Below are 14,746 nucleotides of genomic sequence, written 5' to 3' on the forward strand. Positions count from 1 at the left end.
TCTCTATTGGTGTAACCCATGACAATCTTTTGTCTATTGACAATCTATTCTCTATTGGTGTGTAACCGTGACAATCTATTCTCTATTGGTGTAACCGTGACAATCAATTTTCTCTATTGGTGTAACCATGACAATCTATTCTCTATTGGTGTAACCGTGACAATCTATTCTCTATTGGTGTAACCGTGACAATCTATTCTCTATTGATGTAACCGTGACAATCTATTCTCTATTGGTGTAACCGTGACAATCTATTCTCTATTGGTGTAACCGTGACAATCTATTCTCTATTGGTGTAACCATGACAATCTATTCTCTATTGGTGTAACCATGACAATCTATTCTCTATTGATGTAACCATGACAATCTATTCTCTATTGGTGTAACCGTGACAATCTATTCTCTATTGGTGTAACCATGACAATCTATTCTCTATTGGTGTAACCGTGACAATCTATTCTCTATTGGTGTAACCATGACAATCTATTCTCTGTTGGTGTAACCGTGACAATCTATTCTCTATTGGTGTAACCATGACAATCTATTCTCTATTGGTGTAAACGTGACAACTCTATTCTCTATTGGTGTAACCATGACAATCTATTCTCTATTGGTGTAACCGTGACAATCTATTCTCTATTGGTGTAACCATGACAATCTATTCTCTATTGGTGTAACCATGACAATCTATTCTCTATTGGTGTAAACGTGACACTCTATTCTCTATTGGTGTAACCATGACAATCTATTCTCTATTGGTGTAAACGTGACAATCTATTCTCTATTTGTGTAAACGTGACACTCTATTCTCTAGTGGTGTAACCGTGACAATCTATTCTCTATTGGTGTAACCATGACAATCTATTCTCTATTGGTGTAACCATGACAATCTATTCTCTATTGGTGTAAACGTGACAATCTATTCTCTATTGGTGTAACCATGACAATCTATTCTCTATTGGTGTAAACGTGACACTCTATTCTATTTTCACAGAAATGGCAAACCACCACACTGTCATCAAGTATCTCCAACAGAAAGGGCTCAACCGCCAGTTGTCATCCATCTTGGCAGCGTGTCACCTTTAGGGGATAACTCTCCTGGTAAGATGTGAGCGCAGTTCTATAGGGGAACAGAGGGCCTAGAAGATGTATCAAGACCAGGAAGACTTTCAAATGCCGTCGCTATGGAAATGTTGCTGCAATATTATATGATTATGGATGATCATTTAAGTTTGATTGGTTGTTGTTTGACGCCACTTTCAGCAATATTTGAGCTATATGGCGGCGATCTGTAAATATTTGAGATTGGACGAGACAATCCAGTGATCAACTTCATGCGCATTGATCTACGCAATTGGAATACAAAGTTAGCGAGCCTGACCACCCGATCCTGTTAGTCGCCTCTTACAAGCATGGGTTACTGAAGACCAATTCTAACCCGGATCTTCAAAGTGATGGAGATTCTAAATGTTCACCACTATATATGGTATAGACCTGACGGACAAGGGACCAACATTCGAATATATTCTCAGAAGGGTAAAGCCCCACAGCCCAAACTGCAGCAGAGTCAAAACACTTGTACATGTAGGGATACGGTTAAAGTCACCAAAAAAAGCGTGTAAATCGTAACAGTCCAACTAGATAGGTCACCTGAGAAGATCTCCTATGAGTGAGTGAGTTTGGTTTTACGCCGCTCTTAGCAATATTCCAGCATTATCACGACGAGGGACACCAATATGGGCTTTACACACAGTACCCTGTAAGGAATCGAACCCGGGTCTTCAGCGTGTCGGGCGGCCGCTTAAACCACGAGGCTACCCACCGCACCTTTTTCTTAACGAAACTAGCTATACGTATCAGTCTAATGGTTCTTTTGATGATTTGGGATATTGAAAACTACTGAAAATTGGGGCATTTTTAAAAGGCGGATGTCTTGCGGCATACTATTCCCCATAGCTTTCAATGCAGATGGAGAAGAGTGCACTTCTTTAATAGCATTTAGAAGCAGGTATGATGAACACGGAAGATAATTCTATAAGTACACTTCTTCGTTATCATAATGAATGCTATTATTTCATTGTAAAGGATAAGTCAGTGGCGGATCACAGGGGGGGTTTAGGTTGGGGAGTGGGGTGTTAGGGATTTGAATGAACACACACACACACACACACACACACACCTTTGAAAATGACTAACGAGCACATTGAAGTTAATGTTTTGCAATGGCGGCGCCAAGGTGGGGTTCAGGGTGTTGAACACCTGAAGACCCCAACCCCCACCACCCTCTTGAAAATTTCTGGATCCGTCTTTGTATAGTTTGGCATGAAATGCATGTGGACCAGGTTTTTTGTAAATATCTCTTCATCCAATGATCAAATCGATCTCAAACTGTGCAAGTGGATGTTTTGTCAGACAACCTAATCACATTGTAAATCACCGATTTTATGCATTTGTATTAAAGAATCTGTCTATGTAACTGTCAACAAAATAAACAGCAGAACGCAGACAGCTTGCAGAGGGAGGGAGCCAATGACCTGTAACAGCGGCAGTGTTGGGTCATAAAGGTCAACGTTCGTCAATGTAGGTCAGCTATGCACGTGACAGGTATGAAGAGGTGTCACAGGTCGTGAATAGGGTAAGGTGGGTGCCAACTGTTAACCATCATACGGAGTTTGTTTCTCTGAGTTGTTCAACATTAACCACAAAACCCATTAGTGAGAATTATTCTGTAGGTTAAAATCTTTTAAATTTGTAATGTAAATGTCATATTTTGTTTATATGCAGTACCTAAGTGGAAATGCATTTAAAGAACACAGAAAGTATATTTACACTAAATCATTAATCGGACCACCTATGGTTAGAACTCAACAACTGTTAAAGCCCCGTTCCCTCGGACACAAGCACACACAATCATGCACACTCAGTGAAGAAAAAGATAGAATGAAGACAAAAGTGTTATGTTTTGATGTCGTTCACATTCCAAATTAAGCAATGCATTTCTAATAGCTTTACGCATATAGATAGTTAATATTTATATTTTCATGATAATTTTATGTTAAATGAGTGTTTCATGTTACACTATAAGTCGTTGGAATTAGTCAGTGCTGTCATTGTTAAAAGAAGTTATATTTCTTTGAGCATATCTGGCTGGATACTATTATTATCTGTAAATATGATAACAGAAATAAACTTCATCAAGTTCACGCCATTCTTCCACAGAGGAGTCATCAGTGTCAGACGAATGACAACTGGATTAACTGTTTGCTCCTTCAAAGCCATCTTTGATCCAGTACTCTTTCTCCACCTTCTTGACATGTTCAACACATGCATGCCAGCGTGCAATGTCAATGTCACATGTACCAGTGTTGACAATGTGCTTGACATCATTCAACTTGAATGATTGATTTTTCCGGGCCACTGTACTTTTAAGGTCTCCCCAGATAAGTTCGATTGGGTTGGGATCACAGTGGTACGGCGGTAATCTCAAGACCTTATGGCCGTGTTGGCGTAGCATGTTGTCAATGTTATATGTGGGTGGAGGTTTGTTAGGTTTAATCAAAGAGTACAACTGTGGTTTAGTGGCCTTAATTGAAAATTGTATATTGTTATCTGTTAGCCATTGCTGCATATCTGACTTCTTTGTATTGGAAATTGGGCACCTATTGTTTGGATCTCGAACACTGTGATAGGGAGCATTGTCCATGACAACAAGACTTTTGTAAGGCAGAGCTGGCAACAATTGTTCTTCAACATACTGTGTGAAAACCGTTGAGATCATTTCTGCATGATAGTCCCTACAATCTGTGCTCTTTGACCGAAATACCAGATCACACGCAGGTAGGAATCTACGGTTGGAACCAGCATGAAGAACGATTAAACGTTCACCTTTGCCTGTTGGTATTTTCCTACCATCACTGGGATCAGTGGGTAGCCACTGTCTGGCAGCAGTATGGTTTGCATTGACCCAGGTCTCATCCAGATATATAGGTTCGAACCCATCCTCTCTTGCCTGCTTAATTTCTCTCAGATAGTTACACCTTATTTTCACAATATCAGATCTCTCACACATTACAAGTTTCTGGTTTGCTACCTTCTTGTACTTGTATCCAAATTTGAGCAGTAGTTTGCTTAGCATAAACCTAGAAACATTAATGTCGTGATCCTCTGCAAGGATGTGTTTTAACTTTCTTGTGGACAGGTGTTCATTTCTAGCAAATAGCCGGCGAATGACATCTCTGATGACCCTGATGTCAAAAGAATCTAACTTTGGATGCCTACCTTTTTGTACAAGGTTTTGTTTATTGGTTGTTGGTTTATTTTTCACAATTTTTAGCACGATGTTCTTTTCATGCCAAGAGCAAAAGTTGTACGTTTCATGTAATCCGACACCTTATAAATCGGTTTGCTACGTTTTCTCTCTTTAAAAAAATTAAACATATTTCTAATTAAACGTTTAGCATCATCTGAATAAGCTTTCATGATGACAGCTAGAAGTAGTCAATGTGAATGATCCAAACGGTCTATCACTGTGCAGTGCACAGGTAACTATCATGAACTGCACGTGCATTTACCTTTATGACCCAACACTGCCGCTGTTACAGGTCATTGGCTCTCTCCCTCTGCAAGCCGTCTGCGTTCTGCTGTTTATTTTGTTGACAGTTACATAGACAGATTCTTTAATACAAATGCATAAAATCGGTGATTTACAATGTGATTAGGTTGTCTGACAAAACATCCATGGCCACTTGCACAGTTTGAGATCGATTTGATCATTGGATGAAGAGATATTTACAAAAAACCTGGTCCACATGCATTTCATGCCAAACTATAAGTAAAAATCCCAGTTGCGTTGACCACTGGATTATCTGGTCCAGACTCAGTTATTTACAGACGGCCGCTATATAGCTGGCCCATGGAATATTGCTGAGTCCGTCGTTAAACAACAAACAAACTCTAAGTGTGAAGAAAAACAGTCAGATTAGCGTACAGATCCTTTGAGGATGTGGTGTAGCGTTTATGATAAAAGGGAGGTAACTCTAGGAAGTCAAACGCATGTAAAATAACATTAGAATCATAAAATCCTTCACTTGCTCTTCTATTCGAATAGGGTGTAACGTCTTCAAGTTTGTAGCACTTATGAAGGGACGATCAAGTGTGTGCGTGTACATGCGAGTTATGGCTGATACTGTACTTGAACGGCTTATGTCGATATTCTAGTGCTAGCCAACTGAGATACCATGCGCTGTTTTAACATGGGTACCGCACACAGTGACGACCAGGTGAATTACAACGGTACAAAACTATGTGATTGTAACCAGTTGCCTTAGTCCGGTATTATCACCGGTGAATTACAACGGGTACAAAACTATGTGATTGTAACCAGTTGCCTTAGTCCGGTATTATCACCGGTGAATTACAACGGTACAAAACTATGTGATTGTAACCAGTTGCCTTAGTCCCGTATCATCACAGGTGAATTACAACGGTACAAAACTATGTGATTGTAACCAGTTGTCTTAGTCCCGTAACATCACAGGTGAATTACAACGGTACAAAGCTATGTGATTGTAACCAGTTGCCTTAGTCCCGTATTATCACAGGTGAATTACAACGGTACAAAACTATGTGATTGTAACCAGTTGCCTTAGTCCCGTATTATCACCGGTGAATTACAACGGTACAAAACTATGTGATTGTAACCAGTTGCCTTAGTCCCGTATTATCACCGGTGAATTACAACGGTACAAAACTATGTGATTGTAACCAGTTGCCTCAGTCCCGTATTATCACAGGTGAATTACAACGGTACAAAACTATGTGATTGTAACCAGTTGCCTTAGTCCCGTACCATCACAGGTGAATTACAACGGTACAAAACTATGTGATTGTAACCAGTTGCCTCAGTCCCGTATTATCACAGGTGAATTACAACGGTACAAAACTATGTGATTGTAACCAGTTGCCTTAGTCCCGTACCATCACAGGTGAATTACAACGGTACAAAACTATGTGATTGTAACCAGTTGCCTCAGTCCCGTATTATCACAGGTGAATTACAAGAGTACAAAACTATGTGATTGTAGTCAGTGGCCTTAGTCCCGTATTATCACAGGTGAATTACAACGGTAAAAACTATGTGATTGTAACCAGTTGTCTTAGTCCCGTAACATCACAGGTGAATTACAACAGTACAAAGCTATGTGATTGTAACAAGTTGCCTTAGTCCCGTATTATCACAGGTGAATTACAACGGTACAAAACTATGTGATTGTAGCCAGTTGCCTTAGTCCCGTATTATCACAGGTGAATTACAACGGTACAAAACTATGTGATTGTAACCAGTTGCCTTAGTCCCGTGTTATCACAGGTGAATTACAACGGGTACAAAACTATGTGATTGTAACCAGTTGCCTTAGTCCCGTATTATCACAGGTGAATTACAACGGGTACAAAACTATGTGATTGTAACCAGTTGCCTTAGTCCCGTATTATCACAGGTGAATTACAACGGTACAAAACTATGTGATTGTAACCAGTTGCCTTAGTCCCGTATTATCACAGGTGAATTACAACGGTACAAAACTATGTGATTGTAACCAGTTGCCTTAGTCCCGTATTATCACAGGTGAATTACAACGGTACAAAACTATGTGATTGTGGTTGACACTGTGTATACACTGAGTGCCATTCAGTATATTTATTTCAGTCGTCTATGATGTCTTGTATCGTCTTATGAACGCACGCAGAACCGTTCTGTAGGTCACCAACACCAGCGGAATGTTGTCTAACACGTCAGGGCTGATCCAGGATTTTCTTCTCTTTGATGCGTTTGTTTTTAATTTAGGAAACGGAGCGTATATATGATACACTGTTATATGTTGGGTTTTGAGAGTTTGATACTTGATGTAAGTATATCAGTCTTCAACGCAAACAGATATTGATGTGGGTGTAAGGGAGGTGATTCATTTAAAGTTCACTTCTTTGAAGCGCGTGTAAAATAACATAATCCACTGCGCTTCAATCACTTCACAAACACGACCGAGATCAACTGTCAGTTTGTGAGTGAGTGTGAGATCAGCTGTGAGTTTGTGAGTGATCGCTGTAATATAACTGTCATATTGCTGACTACATGCTGTGACATAGCTGCCATATTGCTGACTACAGGTTGTGAGATGTCTGTCGTATTGCTGACTACAGGTTGTGAGATGGCCATATAGTCATATTGCTGACTACAGGTTGTGAGATGGCTGCCATATTGCTGACTACAGGTTGTGAGATGGCTGCCATATTGCTGACTACAGGTTGTGAGATGGCTGCCATATTGCTGACTACAGGTTGTGAGATGGCTGCCATATTGCTGACTACAGGTTGTGAGATGGCTGCCATATTGCTGACTACAGGTTGTGAGATGGCTGCCATATTGCTGACTACAGGTTGTGAGATGGCAGTCATATTTACACACTGTAGGTTGCAGCCCTACAAATTGAATATTGTTCAAACAGGTTGCTGTGAGGTAGGGACTAATAACATACCTCAGGTTGTATAAATGTATGTATGCATGCATGCATGGTGTGTGCATGTGCATGTTTATGGGCCTGCACGTGCATAATATTGTGGGCTCGCGTGGGCTCCGTATCCGTATCTTCACATAAACAGAACAAGTTCACAACATACGAAAGAAAATTTTCTCATAAACCACAAGAAAATCTTCTAAATCAAAACCAAGGCAGGACTAAAGATTCAACCATTTTTATTTCAGAAAAAAATTGTGCACAAAACACGAGCCACAGACGACAAGTAGGCACAGGCCTGTAATGTGCCGGCTGGGCAGTCAGACATACATGGGTTACGATGGACAAGATGTGTACATGTCAGTGGCCGATATCACCATAGGGAGGGGAGGTAGAGGGGAGGGGTACAACATCAGCTGATGTGTAGAGCCAGATGCTAGCTACATGTAAGTGTTATACCTATTGCTAAACATACACGAAAACATATTAAGTCAGCTTGGTCTTTGGCACTTGTCAATATTGTTCAAAGATAATAGTTTACCCTAGTTGCTAGATTATATTAAACAACGACAGGCGACTGGGGAGCTGTGATTAGTCAGGACTAGTGCAACGTCCTCTACAACACCATCGCCACTGCAGAGTCGCTGTTGACAACGTAGTCCTGGCCGACCACATCCACCTAACCGTGTCTCACACAGGCTGGAGAATCTAGAGGTGATTAAAGCCTACCAACTGAATGTCTACGTCGATCAACAGTCATCAGTGTTCCACACTCACACCCAGCTCCAAAATACCATTCAGTAATTTAACAATATATACTACATTCTTGATGAACTAACAGCACTGTCAAATCTTCAATTTCATTAACGCTACACATCATTTGCAAAGAGCCATATCTTTGACTAAAGACGACTACTTTGGTCCTTAGCAAATGTTGAGAGGCGTATTTCCCAATTCAATTTGTTCAGAGGATTACTTTCTTCAGTTTTATAATTGTTTCAATCATACTCTTAGTTGGGTTTTATTTTTTTCATTTCCTGTTACATCTCAAAGATCTTGTCACCTTGGAAACCATCCATATTCAAAGTGAGATATTATGCCCGTCAGTACTGCTGGCTGGGCTCTGGATGTGCGTGTAGGGACTGAAGAGTTCACCGACAATATCTACAACAAGTTCCGACCAGGCCCCGTGCCCGACATGTCATGTCAGTACACAAAGGTCAAGGTCGGTCAAATCACATAAACAGAGCACATGTCTACGGGTGACCTTGACCTACTGACGGATGCAGTGCCAGGTGGCGCTGTGGTATCACAACTGTAACGTCCACTGATACCCACCAATTATTGCTATTATCAAGATTATAACAAATTTTATTGCATGATTGTGAAGACTTCATACATTGTGCAAGATAACAATTTAAAATCTAAAATGCTAAAACTTGTTTGACCCGTTTCGTGAGCAGCTGTCTCTGGTCCCTTCAATAGCACTGAGTTGATTGCGTAGTACATTCAAAATATTTACATCCAATCATTTGATAAACTTGTATATTTCACACAAAAAATTGCTACAATCGCCCCAGTCATGACTGCACTGGCAACAAGTTCAACTAATCACTCGTAAGCTAATCGATGGTTTAATGCTTACACCGCAAAACAGGTCCTGTTCAAGGCAACAACCCCAGATCAATCAAGCCTTACTCCTAGGTAACTGTTATAAAGGGAGATAACTGTGACACCACAAAGGAGACAACTCAGTACATACTATACTATTGTGTAGTTTCTAACTAGTGGACTGGGACATTTCCCTTGTTGCAATCAAGTTGTGGGTTTTACATGCTCAAGTTAGTTGGTGTATCGAGAACAATGTCTTATTTACAAATAATGTGAATGAGTCAAGAGGTAGATAGCACAGCTTAGTTGTTGCCCTCAACAGGAGATCGTGTGGTTTAATCGTTGGTGGTTTGGGATACACTGAATAGTTGCTCCAATCTAAACAAGAGCAGTAGCAACAAGGTGGAAATAAAATCATAAATGTTCTTTGTCAAATGTTTTCCCCGACAAAACAAGATACCCTGTAGGGAAGATAACAGGGTTGTATTAGCTGCAGAGACATGTACTCTGTCTAAAACAGGAACTTAACAATAACAGTATGAAACACCTCTATACAGACTCACTCTTTAGTTCTGTACACACGAAGCACTGTAAGAAGTCATCGAGACATCCTATGTATACACGCGATCCAGGTCGCAGTCATGTGACCTTGACCTCTCCCTAGAGCTAGCCTACAGATCAGCGATGTCAGATCACACGAAGTTTGATCAGGGGAGACAACTGAGATTCCATACCCCTCATGTCAGAGATGGTGTATATGTTCTACAAATCCTAGTGATGCACTCCATACAAGACTGCAACTGGTAACTACCTGAGGGCAACTTTTCCATTTGTGCAGTGACTATGTACACTTTCCGTGACAACTAATCAGTCAATTTCAAAAGTGACACGTCTGCTCAATTAAATATGCTCCATGCCTTTCCGTGATCGAAAGTGTCGTTTAATCCTCTCAAAGACATCATGTTAATCAATACAAAGGTGCATCTTTGGATGTAACTTGCCACTGAAATGCATCACTCGCAGGCTTTGGTTTCAAAAGTTAAAATGTCCAATTCCTACCTAGTAACTAGCTACGTATCAACTTGGGACGGATGACTTATGGCAGTCTCTAGGGAACTGCTGCTACACATGTATAGCTATGTTCAGATCTGTAAGTACAACTTGTTATAACTAACACCGTACCTAATTCAACTTTGGAAAACTGATATGTCATGTAATGGGTCTGTAGAATTAAATACAAAATAATTACATCCTTTCAATAAAATATCTCTCAATAGTCAATAAGGAATAATTTAGAATGATCCAAGAGAAACTATTGCATGTTCTAGTTCATGAACAATAAGGATATCATCTCTACTATCGTCTACTCTACTCGGATCAAAATGTACAGATCAATTTTGGTCTATGTTTAACCCGTGGCCATGATAGTGCTCAGAGCAGCTACTTGTCTTTCTAGCTCGTACACACAGAAAGCGGCAGATTACTGGTGACGTGAAACTGTCTAATCTGCTAAAATGGCTAGCTTTTCTTCTTTCAATGATCAACATATGTACACCCGGATATTCCACCCAAAAAAGCTTAAATAATTATCTAAATTTAAAATCTCAAAAGGTATAGAAATTTCGATGTATCTGATGAAACATGGCTGAATGACCAATGTCATGGCGAAGCTAATTAAAACTTTGTGCCAATAATTTAAATATATTTGCTAATACAATGCCAGGGAGTACGATGTCTACAAATGTACATGCCAATAAAGAATGAGGTCATCAGATGACCTTCAGCATAACCTTGACCTTCAGTGACGGCATGACCTGACTGCGCTGATCTTCAACCGAAGCTAACGAGCCTCTCTAACGACTAACGACTATTGAACTACAGATCCTGAGGAATGTGGCCGTCGTCATGGTAACCTCGGCACAGGTCCAAATTGAAAAGACTGGACCGCTCTGTCCATGGCATTTAAATATACGAAAAATAACAACCAAGAGATGACAATCAGGGGTGCTGCCGAAGTTTCGGTAAAAACAGTAAAAATCAGTATTTACAAATTAAACATAGACTAACCAGATAAAATACTTGTAACAAACGCCTCCATCTTCAACTCTCCTTAACAATGGAGTAGGAAGGACGCTCCACACATACATCCTGTTACAACCACATCGCAATGAATATGATGCCATTTGGAAGATGGCAGTCGGACGGCAGCCATCTTGTAGGTGCTAACATTGCTTATCTAGTGAGGGGATCTAGCTAAGTAGTGACCTCTTACTTCAACGTCTACTAGTTCAACTTGTTCGTTGCGTAGTTTTTGTACATTTATAGAGACTTTTTGAATCGTGGGAGAGATCATAGAGCTACAAACTACATGGGTTTATTTACACACACAATAGTGCAAAAACAGTGAAAACCACATCAAAACCTACACTACCGTTGACACAACATCCAGGTCTGTACACAGGTAACCAACTAGTAGGTGTTATATAAGTAGAAGCAATAATTACACACATACAGTAGTCCCTGACGTTCACGTCGCTGCAGCAGCGGGAGCAGCGGTGCACGACGTAGTCCAGCTGACTGGGATCAGTCACATGACCGCTGTCGTCGTGAGGGGAGGGGGATGAATACCCTGTACACCTTTTTCCTGCCCTACCATTCCTTTAAACCATCCCATGATAGCATGCAACACCTGTATCCATATGCCATACAATTACTGTCATCAGGTTACACCAATCATCTGGTACCACCTTCGTAAGGTAACACCAATCATCTGGTACCACCTTCGTAAGGTAACACCAATCATCTGGTACCACCTTCGTAAGGTATCATCTGGTAACACCTTCGTAAGGTAACACCAATCATCTGGTAACAACTTCGTAAGGTAACACCTATCATCTGGTAACACCTTTGTAAGGTAACACCTATCATCTGGTAACACCTTCGTAAGGTAACACCTATCATCTGGTAACACCTATCATCTGGTAACCTGGTAACACCTATCACCTGGTAACACCTTCGTAAGGTGACATGCAATAGGTGGCACAGCATCTGTCCTCAACTAATGACCTTACCCAGGTTGCATACAATCACATGTAATCTTGTAAATGATCAAATCCACTCATTAAACTCAGCTTTAGCTCTAAATTAAGTAAACTGATTCCACATCTGTTGGAACTGTCCAGTCCTGAGGACTGTCAAGTCCAAGACTGAGGGCTGCAGATGCTGGGGATGTCACTGGTTTGAGGACAGGGAGCTTTTTGTCAGGAATGGTAGTCGGAGATAGAATGCAGTTTCGAGACACGACTTCCTCCAGTGGGGCGAAAACAACATAGGGAGACTTTAGGTAGTTAAGTAAAATGTCCTTCCATAAAAATAAACTCTGGCAATAATTGAAAAATAAACATTGTTAAAAATGGTAACAGGAAAAAAAGTAGAGAAATAATTGATCTTCGATTGTTCGGAACTTCAAGCGATGGAAGATGAAAACACAGGTTTTGGACAAGTGGTTGAAAAACATTTCATAAATATTTCGACTTCATTCGCAGTTGTGAAATGTCACGGCATAAAAATAAAACGTCTCGTAATGAATTTATATGGTGGGATTTCTAAAAAAATAAATTGTTAAACGAAAAAGCAAAAAATAGCTACATTGTAAACAGTCATAATGCAAAATAGCGATTGAGGAAGATAAATCTATGAAGTGTAAAATTGAACTGAGACGACGCCATCAAGGTTGAGAATCACACAATATGTCCATGTTTGTAAACAACCATTAAAACAACTGCTAAAATAGTATAAGTATGGACCTGCCAATTTGAGTAAAATTCGAATATTATACATGCCAAATTATAATATACACTGCATAAACAAGGGCGACGCCCACCAACATGAAGTAACAGTTTCATCATAACAACTTTATACAATTGTATTGCTATCAGTGTAAATTTGTCAAAAATGTAGCTTACTAATTAAAAACATCTAAATAATGTTTGAGGTGAAAATTCTTCCTTCCTACTCTACAATCTAACTGTGCAAGCCCGAAGGCTTAATGCAGGGGTCGTTAATACCTAGTCAACAGTAACCTTCATAAGGAAGTACTCGCTGTGGAGTCTGGCAACAGCCAATCTAAATCGACCGACGGTGCCATCTCGCGAAAAACAAGCCAGCTAATGCTAAAAATAAATACATTAACATTTCTTTTAAAAATCCATGAAAATATAAGATCTTGGTTTTAATGTCATGAACACAATAAAAATTGGTATAAAAAACAAAATAAACAAATGTTAACTGGTAATCTACATCAGCATATGTATGTACGAGCTCAGATCACGAGCCACGTCAGCGTATGAATGACGGAGCTCGGCAATATGTCTACAATGTCTACAGCTAACTACATCTACACAACATTTATAACATGGACGTCAGACAAGTTAAAAACAAGTCAAAATTAGAAAATAAACCAATAAGAGGACCCCAAAATGGGTATTTCACAATGAAAACCAGAGGCAACATCATTAACCTTACGCAAAAATATTTACAATACCACTTATGACAATGAACAATACGTATGACATGAATAGTATAGGATGACCTCAAAGTCAAGTCGTCATAGTGACGAGAGTTGCATCAGGCCTTGGCAACAGTGTCTTGGTCGGAGCGACATCGTCCACATGTTGTTGCGGCCGGTGAAGACTTCAGTCTTTCACCTCAAAAATTCTGACCAGTCAGCATGGATGCTCCAAAGCTTGGCTGAAAGGGACATAGATAACAGGTGAGCTACAGCAGAAATGCCTGAGAACAGCTTGTTCCTAAATGCAATTCACATGATACCAGTTGATTAAAATGTTAACAATGAATTTGACTACAAGAATATGTACATCAATCTAACCTCTAATTCATGTAAACTGTAGGATATTCACAAAAATCATTTACATTTCAAGGAAATTGTTATCTGGATTGTTGATTAAAAGAATTAATACCAAATATCTTGTCAGTATTTTGTTTTGGATTTTAAAAAAACCAAACAACTTATATGAACATTTTTCAACTGCCACAAAATGTTTTCTATCTACAAATTACCTATTGAATGGAAGCAGTATAGTCACTGGGATCAAGCAAGGGAGACTACTCTAACACACATCCTACTTCAGGGACAGACAACCCATACTCAAAAGTCTCGTGAACATGTAACCCAAAAAAGAATGACTATTTTTGTGGATATTTATTGTGAAACACTTTGCTCAGTCTTCACTACAACATAATATCCTCCAAATATTCAAGCTCAGTATATTAAGCATATCACTGAAACTTAGTTCAATAATTCATGAACACTTAATTTACACACAATAGCTTATCACATTTAGCTGTCAATCCAAATTTATATATTTTGTAAGCCCAAACTAGTTGATATCAACCTCTGTTATTTTGTCATCTGTCCCATGATAGGATGTGTGTATATACCATGACATGCAGGGGAGATAATCATAAAATTAAGGGAGATAACCCAGGTGTGCTAGTGTTTGTTTAGAATTGGCAAGTTCTGTTTACTCTACACTATAGCGCAAAACTCATAACTTCGTTGAAGCGAGAAAGTATGGTTTCACACTGCTCGGAACAGTATTTCA

General features: G+C 39.7%; 1 protein-coding gene across 6 annotated transcripts in view; it reads right to left on the reverse strand.

Moving 5' to 3' along the window:
* Positions 1 to 7,733: 7,733 nt before the first annotated feature.
* LOC124278992 (RNA-binding protein Musashi homolog 2-like) overlaps positions 7,734 to 14,746 on the reverse strand; it is a 94,107-nt gene continuing 87,094 nt past the window's right edge. For 5 of the 6 annotated variants that reach the window (XM_046714786.1, XM_046714783.1, XM_046714787.1 and 2 more), the window contains 2 exons: positions 12,119 to 13,871; positions 7,734 to 12,076 (listed from right to left, as the gene is read on the reverse strand). The gene's annotated coding sequence lies outside the window, so the exon portion shown is untranslated. The remainder of the gene's footprint in view (positions 12,077 to 12,118; positions 13,872 to 14,746) is intronic. The other variant, XM_046714784.1, reaches the window with a different exon arrangement.

This window comes from Haliotis rubra, unplaced genomic scaffold (genome assembly GCF_003918875.1).
Source record: "Haliotis rubra isolate DU_JTF1 unplaced genomic scaffold, ASM391887v1 Scf244, whole genome shotgun sequence".
In the NCBI taxonomy this organism is placed as follows: domain Eukaryota; kingdom Metazoa; phylum Mollusca; class Gastropoda; order Lepetellida; family Haliotidae; genus Haliotis; species Haliotis rubra.